Source organism: Pteropus vampyrus, unplaced genomic scaffold, assembly GCF_000151845.1.
Source record: "Pteropus vampyrus isolate Shadow unplaced genomic scaffold, Pvam_2.0 Scaffold335, whole genome shotgun sequence".
NCBI classification, from domain to species: domain Eukaryota; kingdom Metazoa; phylum Chordata; class Mammalia; order Chiroptera; family Pteropodidae; genus Pteropus; species Pteropus vampyrus.
In genome coordinates, this window is record NW_011889116.1 from 327,976 (window position 1) to 340,555 (window position 12,580).

The window sequence follows — 12,580 nt, forward strand, 5'->3', positions numbered from 1 at the left end:
TAATACATATTATAATAAACCAGTGATCTAGTAAGTAAAATGTTTCTCCGAGTTCTACGAGCCACCATAAAAAAATAATTGAACTCAAGGAGGAGGCCATAGGAACCTCTTATTCATAGCCAGTTGCTGGAAAGTACAGCTAACAACCTAGGCTTGTGATTGCTTTCTGAATTCCAAGAAAGGGTTTGGTGGAAACTCTATCCTGTAGCCACTCTGTCAGAAGCACGGGTAATAACTTGCGATTGGCGTCTGAAGTGGGGGAGGGCAGTCTTGTGGGACTAAGCCCTTAACCCGTGGAATCCGATGCTATCTCTCAGTAAATAGTGTCAGAATTGAGTTGAATTTTGGGACACTCAGCTGGTGTCTTGAGAATTGCTAGTTAGTATGGGACCGCCCACCCCCAATGTTGGATATTGAGTCTCAGAACATCAAAAGAGTTTCACAGTATTTCTAGAAATGATACAAGGATGACCTTAGTCATATAATGAAAAGAACTGAGAATTTGTAGTCAGAAAATCAAGGATTTAATCCTAATTTCGACAGTTACTGGCTTTGTGATCTTAATCATGTTAATGAAAAATGTGGGATATACATCATCATATTGGCTCTCTATGACATTTTAAATAGTTATATATGTTGTGAATTTTATTAAATATCAATGAAATTTGGTACATGAGTGGAAAGAAATGAGTTTTGAGAAAAAGAAATGACTCTTTGCTATTTTAAAGCAAAATTTTCATCCTACTTAACATTTACCCTAGGTAAAAATCACCTCTGGTCCATGTTGACTGATAGAATACACACACACACACACACACACACACACACACACCCACACCCACACACACTCTGTCTCTCTCTCACACACACACACTCACACACACACACAATTCTTATAATTGTGTGAATTCTGAAATTAAGAGAACCATCTTTTATATAATTTCTGCCTCTGGGTTTAAAGAGGTGACTCCCATGCTGTAGTCTGGCCCACTGCGGTTTGCACTGCATAGAGGAGATGCCCCATACCAATACATTTTGAGTACCTTGAAATTTGAGAACAGCAAACCAGTTCACAGAAACCAGTCATTGCATTGTCCACTCTATCAGCCTTACAAGTGTATTTCAGAAATTGATAGATGGTCTCCAAAAATCCTGTTCTGCTAACAAAGTTTTATATTTTTTTTAATTTCACAGGTATATGTAGTTCTGTGGGGATGAGCCCTTTGCATATAAAATATACTTTATCGGCAATGATGTTTCAAGGTTATTTACACAGGAATGGGGAAAACCTACTGGAGGTTCTAGGTAGCTTTTATTAGAATATGTGGTGTATATAGGATCTCCAGTTATTATTCAAGTATAAATTGTTCTACAGGAATCCTGAGGTATAACCTAATAATACATAACTACAAAATCAAACTCTAATAATATTAATACCCTTATAATTCTTACTAGCTCTAGGAATATGGGAAGAAACCCTTCAGAAAATTATTTTCTTTCATGTAAATACTTTTAGTAAACAACATTGAATCATAGAAAATGTCCTGTGTATTGTTTGCTAGTTGTTTTAATAATTTGATCTATGATTCACATATTTAATTCTGTTCCATATTTTTTCCTTGTTATTTTCTGGTGGTACTTGGGTCGGAGTACATATTAATTTGTGGTTTCCATAGTTTACAAATTCCTACTTCTCTGGGGGTACTGTATTCCCATTAATTCACATAGAATTAAGCTTTATCCATAAATTGGTTTTTCTAGCATTTACATTCCTCAAAATCACATCTGCTGTTGGATTTCACTTTCCTGGAGAGTATTGACTTTTATATGATTTCTTTTAATGATTCTTGTTTTTTTTTTAATTGTTGCTCTACAAAGCTTTAACTGCAAAGTAATAATGGAAAAATAATTATCTTATAATGCATAAACACTTAAGTTTAATATGACCTTTCCCCTCCCTTTTTCGATTGAATAACTTCCTTCTGTTGGGATCCTTGGAATGACAAGCTAATTAAGCATGGAATGTGTTTGTTTTGTAGATTGTTTGAGTTGTCATACACTAGAGAGTTTAGCTTTGATATGTGCCTTGATTACAAAAAAAAAAAGTCTATACAAGGGCAGGGAATGATTTCATGTCGGTAGGGATATTTAGAATTTTTCTTCTATTTTTATGTCAGTATCTTTCTATTCGAAACATCACATTGGCAATACTGGGCTAAATCTGTCCCAAGCCCCCCCCGCAAAAAAAGTTTTAACCATCCATTGTGCTAATGACTGCAAAATCATCTGTTTCTTTCCTTAAAAATACTATTCATGGTTTAAAATATAGCTCCATATTAGACTCAAACGAAACAATTTCTTTTCTGTATTATTTCAGTTTAGATGTTGGATTCTCTAACTGATAGGTTTGGATCTTATGAACCTATATTGTGAATGAACAGTGGGCTAGTCCTCCTGATCCCTAGATAGTCTTGGAATCCTGTCTACTTGAGGGCAGGTTTCTGGCTACCTGTATTATACTCCCCCATGGATCAGTTCTCCTGACATTCTGGTGTCATTTGCTTAACACACTCAACCAACATGGTCTCCTGATAGTTGACTATACTACAATTTAAAGTTTCTAAACTTAGCTGATCCTTCAGCATTTATTTTACAAGACAAGTTTTTTTATCCCTCTACAGTAAGCTTCTTTTTCCATTCCACTTAGTAGCTGTCTCCAAACATGTCTTCCTCCCTAACAGTAGATGATTAGGCCTCCTAATTTCACCAAGAAAATGGAGGTCATCAAACATGAACTCCCTCATATTTCCTCATTGCTATCTTTAAAATATTGTCAAGCATTTTTTTCTCTTTCACTCTTGTTTTTGAATAACAAGCCTGTTTTGCCAATATTTTTTTCTGTCCCTTTGCTTTCTACTTTCTTGCTGCAAGTCCCATAATTCAGGCTGTCATCTGTCATCTTCTATCATTGTCTTCAGTCTTGTCCCCCAAACCGCTAATTCCATTCTCCACAGTATAGCCAGAGTGATTTATCACTCCCTTTTTTCCAATTCTTCATTGCCTTAAGATTAAAATCTAAATTACTTAAAAAGTAAACAAAGTCTTTCCTAATTTGGTATGTTATAATCCCTCTTTCTACCATTTCCTTTGCTGCAGTCTTGGCTACTGTTTCCTGACCATGCTATGTAATTTTATATCTTTGTACTTTGCCCATATAGCTATCCCTTTACCCAGAATGTCTTACCTACCTTCTGGATATGGTGATCTCCTACTTATCCTATAAGACCTAGTTGAAATATTGCCTCCATGTGAAGCCTTTTTCAATTCACCCCTAGGCAGCATTGATTTCTGTATTTTGCATGGCCCTCATTGAATACTTCTATTACAGTGTCTCTACATTCCTTGCAATTATCTGTTTACATGTCTTTCTGTCCTTACTAGCTTCGTGAGCATTGTTTCCTAATCATTTTCATTAACCGAGCTCCTAGTTTGGTGCCTGATATGTAGTAGACACCATATTGTTGAACGAGTGAATGGAAAAATGACAATTGAGTAACACAGGTTTTATTTGGGGTAGTCAAGCATAACTTGAAACCTCAGACTCCAGACACTTGAAAAGATAAACAGCATTACAATAAAATTGACAAAAATCAAAGAGGGTGATGACTTGGTTAGTGGCAGAGATAATTACTGGATTGCTAAAGCCATATACTAGCTAAGGTGTTTGTATAGTGGTGGGGGAATAGAGGAAGCAGCTATAGAAAGAGAAGTAGGGAGGCAGAATGAGTGGCTGACAATAATAGGTCCCTCTCCAGTCCATGGCCTTAACACATACACCTCTCTGACAGTTCCTATAATCAATCCTCTTACATGAATATAGAAAGTCCATATCTTTTACTTCTATCCAGAAGTACTTTCTCAAAGTGCCATGTTTAGCATTTGACTATGGTGTTCCCTGTATGTCCTTCCTTGTGCTCCTCCAAGGCAGAAACACCAGAGGGAGTATGGTTAAACTTACTCCCTTCTTCAACTACTACCATCTTCAGACGCATCCCATTTAGCTTTATCCCATACAGCATGCCAGATACTTTTATTATTCTGCCACAAAAGGTGCTAAATATCTAAGTGCCCACTGAGAGGCATGGTATAAGTTTTCATTGCTAGCTTCTAAATCAAATGTGTTGGAAGACTGTCCCATTTATTCATTAATTCAACAATGAGATTATGAGCGCCTACTGTATGCCAAGCCACAGAGTACTCAGAAATACGTCCATTATGCCCTCAGGGGATGGTATATTCTCATATAGTAATTGAAATGCTGTGGTCTTTCTGCTTTTTAATTTTTTCTAATAGTTTTTGGAGTTGAGTTACCAGTGGTGTAAAAGGATGAGTAAAGTTAGATAGTATTAATCAATAATCTTAGCCCAAACAATAGTAAAGTGATCTGATTTCAGGTAACCCCAGGAAAATTTTGACAAAATAAGGTCTTGCAAAATAATTGATTTTACCAACCAGTTTGGTAAACCCTAACAGAGGGACCCTTAACTGTGAGGATGACCTTGAAAATTTATGAACCTTCTCTGAAAATCTTCATAAGAGATCAATAGCCCACTAAAATGCTATAGACAGTGATAACCTTGGATCAGTTTATCTTTTTGAGGTCCATTGAACTCTAAGATTCTATGGTTGTAATCTATGCTTGATATCACAGATTCTAGGATAAACCTCCATTCAGCTTCTGATCTCGTTTTTGGTATCCCATTTAGGAAAGTGAACTAAAGTAAGCAGTCTTTGGGCTAATTTGGAAATAATGAGTCCTCTTTACATCACTGGTGATGGAGGAAAGAACTGTGTTATATTAAGGTTTTACTGTCCGTAGGTATTTTTGAAGCTATGATTCAACTCAGGATTTATCATTTCCTGTTGTAATGAGTTATGTTATGATATTGATATTTAGATAAAATTGATTTGATACTAAGAAAAGCTCATCTGATGTTGTCTTTATAACCATTTTCCTCCAAGTGGTTCATTTTTTTCTCTTTTTTCACTTCAATCTTCTAATTTTCTGACCTCTTTACTATGTTTAAAAATAAACTTAAAAAATTAATACATTATTTTTAGAACTATTTTAGGCTTACAGAAAAATTAAGCAAATAGTACAAAAATTTGCCATATCCTCCATGCATAGAGTTTTCCCTATTATTAACATCTTGCATTATTATGATGGTACATTTGTTACAATTAATGAACCTATATTGAGTTATCATTACTAACCAAAGTGCATAGTTTATTCACATTTCCTTAGTTTTTACCTGATGTCCTTTTCCTGTTCCAGGATCCCATCTAGGTTACGATATTAAACTTAGTTGTCATGCCTCCCTAGGCTCCTCTTGGCTGTGACCACTACTTAGACTCCTTGTTTTTGATGACTTTTGAGGAGTGCAGGTCAGATATTTTATAGAAAGACCTCCATTGGGACATGTCTTATGTTTTTCTCATAATTAGATTGGGTTTTCGGGAAAAAGACCACAGAGTCAAATAAAATATTATTTTCCTCACAAAATATCAGGATACATCTAATTAACATGACTTTTCATTGTTAATATTGGCCTTGGATCACCTGACCAAGATAGTGTTTGATAGGTTTCTCCACTTTAAAGTTACCCACCTCCTTTCTATACTGTACTCTTTAGAAAGAAGTCATTATGTGCAATACGCACTTAATGAGGAGGAGTTAGACTAGACCTTCTTGAAGATAGAATATCTACATAAATTATTTGGAATATTGCACAGGATATTTTCCTCTTCTCCCCTATTCATTTATTTGTTCAATCATTCATTTCTATCAGTATGTACTCAAAGATATTTTATACTTTGTAACCTGATCAGGGTTGTAACCTGATACTACTTTATTTTGTTCCTCAGATTATTCCAACTGGCCATTAAGAGATATTTCACTTGGTTCTTGTGTCTGCTTTACCTACCCACATCAATGTAGGGCTTTTTACTGTTGTTGTTTTAGCATTTACTTACTTTTTGGAAAAACAAGATTACCCTGTTTTTTACTCCATTTCATTTTGTATATTCAAGTCTTTGTTTTTAATCTCAGTGATCTTTATAGAAGCTTCTAGGAGATCACAGATGACCAGAAAAAGCTGATTAGTGGGGTAGAAAAGTAGGGTGACCTCATGGCTTTACTAATTTGTCATATGTGACTTTAGATTCTAACCAACAGGAATTCTTTTTTGTGTTTTATATTGATTTCCCCCAAATTTTAACTGTTTTCTATACTAGAAAACCAGAGTAGTGATGATGTTCATAAATTTGCAAAGCTTTTAGTGAGTTTTACATTCACTGAATTAACCTTAGTCTTTAGAAAGTAGCTGGTACCTATGACAAGTTATATTCATTCCTTTGTCCATTGCATTATTCACAATAGCTAAGACATGGAAACAACTTAAATGTCCATCGGTGGATGGATGGCTAAAGAAATTGTGGTAGGTATACACAATAAAATATTATTCAGTCATAAAAAAATGAATGAAATCTTGCCATTTCTGACAATGTGGATGGATCTTGAGAGCATTATGCTTAGTGAAAAAAAATCAGACAAAGACAAATACTTTATAATTTCTCATATATGTGGAATCTAAAAAATCTCCTCAAGACCCAAGGTCATAAATACAGAGAACAGATTAGTGGTTGCAAGAGCTAGGGGGTGGAGGTGGGAGAAATGTGTGAACTGGGTTTTTTATATTTGGGGTTTCAAAAATAATAAAAGGTATGAATAAATTTTAAAAAGTAGCTGCTCTGTTTGTGATTAAATATAGACACTAGTTATAATTAATGTGTTGGAAGATAAAACTTTTCTATATAAGTATTGTAAATATTGTTTATTACTTAAATAATTTAAAAAGTTATATAGATTATATCTGAATACTAACTTAGTGGAAGACAATGGACATTGAATATGATAAATAAGATAATTTTAATAAAAATATCTTATCAGTTTATATACACTGGCTATGTATAAAGACATTGTCACTTACACATAAGTGACATTAGAGGTGCTCATGATACTACGATATTCTCTCATAAAGTCTGTCAACATTTTCATTATAAACCTGCTTTTCAAGGGCATATAACATCTCTAAAATTTCATTTGGGTTTACGGCCATTCCACCCCTGAACAAGCCTAATCCCGTCCTATCTCGGAAGCTAAGCAGGGCCAGGGCTGGTTAGTACTTGGATGGGAGACCACCTAGGAAGACCAAGTACTGTAGGCATAAGAAAGATAAAAAATAAGGAATTGTAAGCTGACAAGGTCCTTGCTATCTGTGAGGTCAACCAAGGGTTGCCTCACCTAAAAATAAAAAATAAAAAATAAAAAAAAATTAAAAATAAAAATATAAAAAATGAAAATAAAAATAAATAAATAAATAAATAAATAAATAAATAAATAAAATAATAAAATAAAATAAAATAAAATTTGGGATTTAAACTTGCCAAAGACAATTGGAGACTGTGAAAGTTTCTTTTCAAAATCTAATCAAAATCATTGTTCTTGCTTTGAATTTCTTCCTGTGTCTTGATAAATGGTTTTTCCCTCTTCTGAGAATGATGACTGTTGAATGAAAACATGACATTAAATTCTCTGAGTTTTATGGTTGGTGTATAATATCATAACACTTTGATTCTATGGCGAGGGCTTCCAGCAGAGAATATATTTTCTAAATGTCAGTAAGTGTTTCGTCTTTTTTTTAATGGCCTATTAATGTAGTCCCTATGAGTTGAGCTATACTTTGTTGATATACAAGAAATAACCAGTTAGAAATTATAAATATGAAAAAAGTTTATTGGCAATATTTAAAAATAAATATTTTCAAATTCTATGAACAATTTTAACAAGAAAAATATAAGATCTATGTTTTCTTCAAAACTACCAAATGTCCTGGAGAAACAAAGTAAAATTTGAATAAAGGAAGAGATATGCAGTGGTTTTGGCTAAGATATCTGAATATTTAAAATATGTAAGTTTATCCAATTTAATTTCTTTGTAAGTTTATATGTATAGGAAATTGAAAATTAATTTATAAGTTCCATGTAAATTCAACAAGATTTCTGTTAACTTTTAAGACAATGGTTCTAAAATTCATTTTAGAAGAATAAGCATATTTTAATAGTTAAATATGTTTTTAAAACATCAATAAGAGATATTAAAATGTACCACATAGTTATAATTACTAGTATGGTAAGGTTGAAAGAATGGAGAGGTGAATAAAATGAACCAGATGGTCTTGAAAAAATATTACTTTTACCATAAAAGAAACATTACAAACAATGGGGAAAAGAATCATTCAATAAATAATTCTTGCAAAATTGGCTAAGAGGTGAGAGAACTTACCATGAAATCTCAGGGTAGAGCCTCACTTCACACTGTATGCCTAAATAAATTTTTGAAACATTTAAAAGTAAATGTTCAAAACATTTAAAATAGAAACAAAAAATAATTGACTATTTAATTGATTTTATGATGAGAATAAATCACAGAAGAAAAAGATGATAGATTTAAATCTGTAACAACTAATATTTTTTTAAAAAGTATCATTAGCAGAATGAAAAGGCCAATTATAAACATGGAAAATATATGCAATACAAAATATATATGTAAAGCAAAGACCTAATATCTGTAATATATAAATATCTCTTATTAATCAATAAGAAAAGATGAACACCCTTATAAGAAAATGACAAAGATATGAATAGGAAATGAAAAGAAATGCACATGGACAATAAACATTTGGAAAATATAAATACAAATCAAAAGCAAATTTATTTTTCTGATCTTATTCACAGAGGTTAGAAATAAGTTCTTGTGAAGGTGCTGTGTGATAGGCACTCTCGCTGACTTCTAGAGGAGTGTAAATTAGTATAATCTTTCTGGAAAGCAAATGGCAATATGTACAAAGAGTCTTAAAAGCTATTAAGCTTTAACCCAGGTATCCTGTATCTAGAAAACAATCAAGAGAAAATAATCAGGATGTGTACAAATATATGTATGGACGATCGTTTTACTATTACTACTAATGGTGAAAGACTGGGAAAAATCTAAATGCTAACAAGATGGAAACATTAAAAACAGTATGGTACATTTATTATGATAGACGAATGTGCAGGAATTTACAACCATGTCGCAACACAATTTCAGTTGTCGTTTGAGTATGTAATTCTTTTCCCCTGCACATTTCATTCCTGAACCTAATCAAATTAAAATAAAAGATTGGTATTTGAATAAATGAAACATTAATTTCCAAAACTCTAGACAGTCACTATTCACTAGTTTCCATTTAAATCTTGGCTTGGATCAGGACTTTGCTCTTTTGTAGGTATCAGAGTACATTTGTGCCTTGTTTAGATAACCTAACTCTGAAAAGACCTCAGAAAGTTTGTCCCCAGATGTGGTTCCATAGTGTAGCGGCTAGCACGTCTGCTTTACACGCAGAAGGTCCTGAGTTTGTGCCCCAGTGGAGCCACAGTCCATGGTCTATGGCCATGCCAAACCTGAGCAAGCCTGATGTCTGATCTCAAAAGCTAAGCAGGATCGGGCCTGGTTAGTACTTGGATGGGAGACCACCTAGGAAGACCAGGTGCTGTAGGCATAAATATTAATAATAATTAATTAATTAATTGTCCCAGCAAAGAACTCAGCTTCTACTCCCAAGTAGGCACATTAAAAGGTTGACCATTCACTTTCCCCAAACTCTCTTTATTGCTGGGTCACAGGACTCTCTCCTGGTTATTCACCCATATTTCAATTGTTCCTCTGATATCTCCCTAGTATGATGGTGGAGGTACTATGTACATCCCTCAAACAATCATCTGTCATTCAAGATGGCTCTGCTTTGTTTTAAGACACTCAATCCATCATAAAACAGATTCAGGAGCATGGGATTTGGGATCAGAAAGACACTAGCTCTGCTACCAGTTAGTGACTAGGTAAATGACCTCTCTGAGCCTTACTTGTTATAGTTTAAGAGATAAACTGTATATAAAACAGTTCATTGCCTGGTATGTAGTAGACAATTAAAATGGTTGCTATTGTTATTACTGTTATGTATTAGGGACTGCAGGAGACCAATAAATCTCAAAAGAAAATACTGATGTTTTTAGGAAAAGGTTGTTTCTATTATCCCTAACAGCTGATGCTACTAGAAGGTCAGAATATCAGCTGAGCTGCCATTCTAAGAACTTAAGATATAAAGGAAAGAAGTAATTCTCAGTCAGAAAATGCTTCTTAAGCAAGTGGCACTTAGAGATCATGCTTCATCACCTCTACATTTCCAGCACCTAGCAGTTTCCCACAGGTGGTAGTGTTCAATAAAGTTTTGTGGAATAGATGGCTGGCTGGCAGGCTGGCTGAGGTGTGACAAATCAAAGCCTCTGGTAGCCAGGGCATAGTAAAGGAATCTAGTGCTTGTGTGTCTGAAGAAGAGAGGACATAATTATAGGCAAAGAGAATGGGTGAGACAAAGGGAGATGGAAGGGTATAAAAAGATACCTCCCAACTCTTTGAGCTACAATCCTCCTGTCCTCTGTGTTGTTTTTGCACTCAACTAAACACAGCTGGGAACATATTGGAAGAAAATAAAACTCGTATGGTCTCACTGATGAACCTGAGAATCTCCTCACTTCCCACCCTCCTAGTGCAAATTAGTGACAAGATGACAAGGCAGAGACTACTCCAGGGAACTATTTTTGAAGTCCAGGGGAATCCAGAATCTGAGCTAGCAGAGCAATAGGACCATGGCCATAGTGACCTATTTTCTGAGCCTTAAATTGGGATACTTGGTCTGACCAAAAAAAATAATTTTTTCTAATGTGTGAATGTATTCACGGTAACAATCTCAAGACATTAGATAGATAGATAGATAGATAGATAGATAGATAGATAGATAGATAGATAGATAGATGATAGTCAGATAGATGATAGTTATAGAGATATAGAGATATAGATATTATATATATATATAATATGTCACCTTTAATAAATTATCATTATTGGCAAATAATAAAAGTCTCTGAAGTTAGGGCTGTCCTAAAAATTTAGGAGCATATGATTGTCATGGTTTTTGACATCTTTTAAAATACAAGGATTTTGAAGGGCTTTCAAAAACTTTGGTTATCTCTTGGATTACACACACACACACACACACACACACACACACACACACACACGCACTTCTTTGTCTTAGGATGTCTTGTCAGGATTTCAGACTGCTAATTTTTTTTTTGTAGTTGTGACCAAGGTACAAAAGCCTAGGTAGGATATGTCCAACCTCAGAGGTGGTAGAGGAGTGGGGACCAGTAGATGTGGGGTTAGATAGACATGAGTGATGAGGGTAAAAAATGTACAATCTAGACCTCAGGAATTCAGGAATAAAAATGGGACTAGAAGGGAAGATTAAGCATTTTCTGGGATTGGAGTATGATAATTATTTATGTAAATCAACCAAGAAGTAGTTATATTTGCTTAATGGGAAACTGAATCTTTGTGGAAAGGCCTCAAGAGATGTTGGGCTTTATGAGAGAGGAAAAATGCACATATTTAGTTGGCTTGAAAACAGAACAGAATGAGGATAAGGGTGGTGTCTACTATCATTCATTCAGTCAGATAGTATTATAGGCACCAGGGATATCAAGTAATTGCTTTCATGGAACTTGCATTCTAATGGGAGACAAACAATAAATGAATAAACAAATACACATGTAATGTGTAAGGTAAGGATAAATATCATAAAGAAAAATAAACCAACACAAGGGGATAAAGAACGGTGTAGTACAGCTGGAGTGTTATTTTAGCCATGATGGCCAGGGACTATCTCCCTGAGGAGGTTATACTTGAACAGACAAATGAAGTGCAGGAGCCAGCCATACAAGATCTAGGGGAAGGAGGCTTACATTCCAAACAGATTGATTAATGAGTATGCCCTGTGATGTATTCTTTGAGTATTGGAAGAACAGAAAGCAAGCCAGTAAGGTTGGAGCTTAGTGATATGAGGGAGGCAGGGGCAGTTTGTATGGGGCACTGTAGGCCATGGTGGGGAATTCAGTTTTATTTTAAATTTGATGGAAAGCCATTGTTAGCTAGAAAGAGATTTTAGGGAGGATGAATTGAAACAGTGAGTCCAGTTAAGAGGTTATTGCCATAATCTAGGTGTTGGCTGTTGGTGGTGTGGATGAGAGTGAGTGGTGGAGGTGGTGAGGAGTGACTAGATCCAGAGGATAATTTGAAGGTAAGCCTGATATAATTTGTTGCTTGGCTGGCTATGGAATAGGATGGAATGAGGAATTAGGTAGTGTACCAAGGTTATTTGTCTGAGTAACTGGGTAGATAGTAATACCATTTATAGAGGTCAAGTTATAATGGTGAGGAAGGCTTGGAAGAGAAATCAAAGTACAAATTTTGAACATGTTAAATTTGAGATTTTGACATTGTAACCAAGTGGGGATTACCAAGTGGTAAGCAGTTGGGTACATGAGTATGAAGTTCAGAGCGTAGTCAGGCTTGAAATTATAATTT

The 12,580-nt window shown here is 34.7% G+C and overlaps 1 pseudogene; it reads left to right on the plus strand.

Moving 5' to 3' along the window:
• The first annotated feature begins 9,542 nt into the window (after positions 1-9,542).
• Positions 9,543-9,659, plus strand: LOC111730801 (annotated as a pseudogene).
• The last annotated feature ends 2,921 nt before the right edge of the window (positions 9,660-12,580 follow it).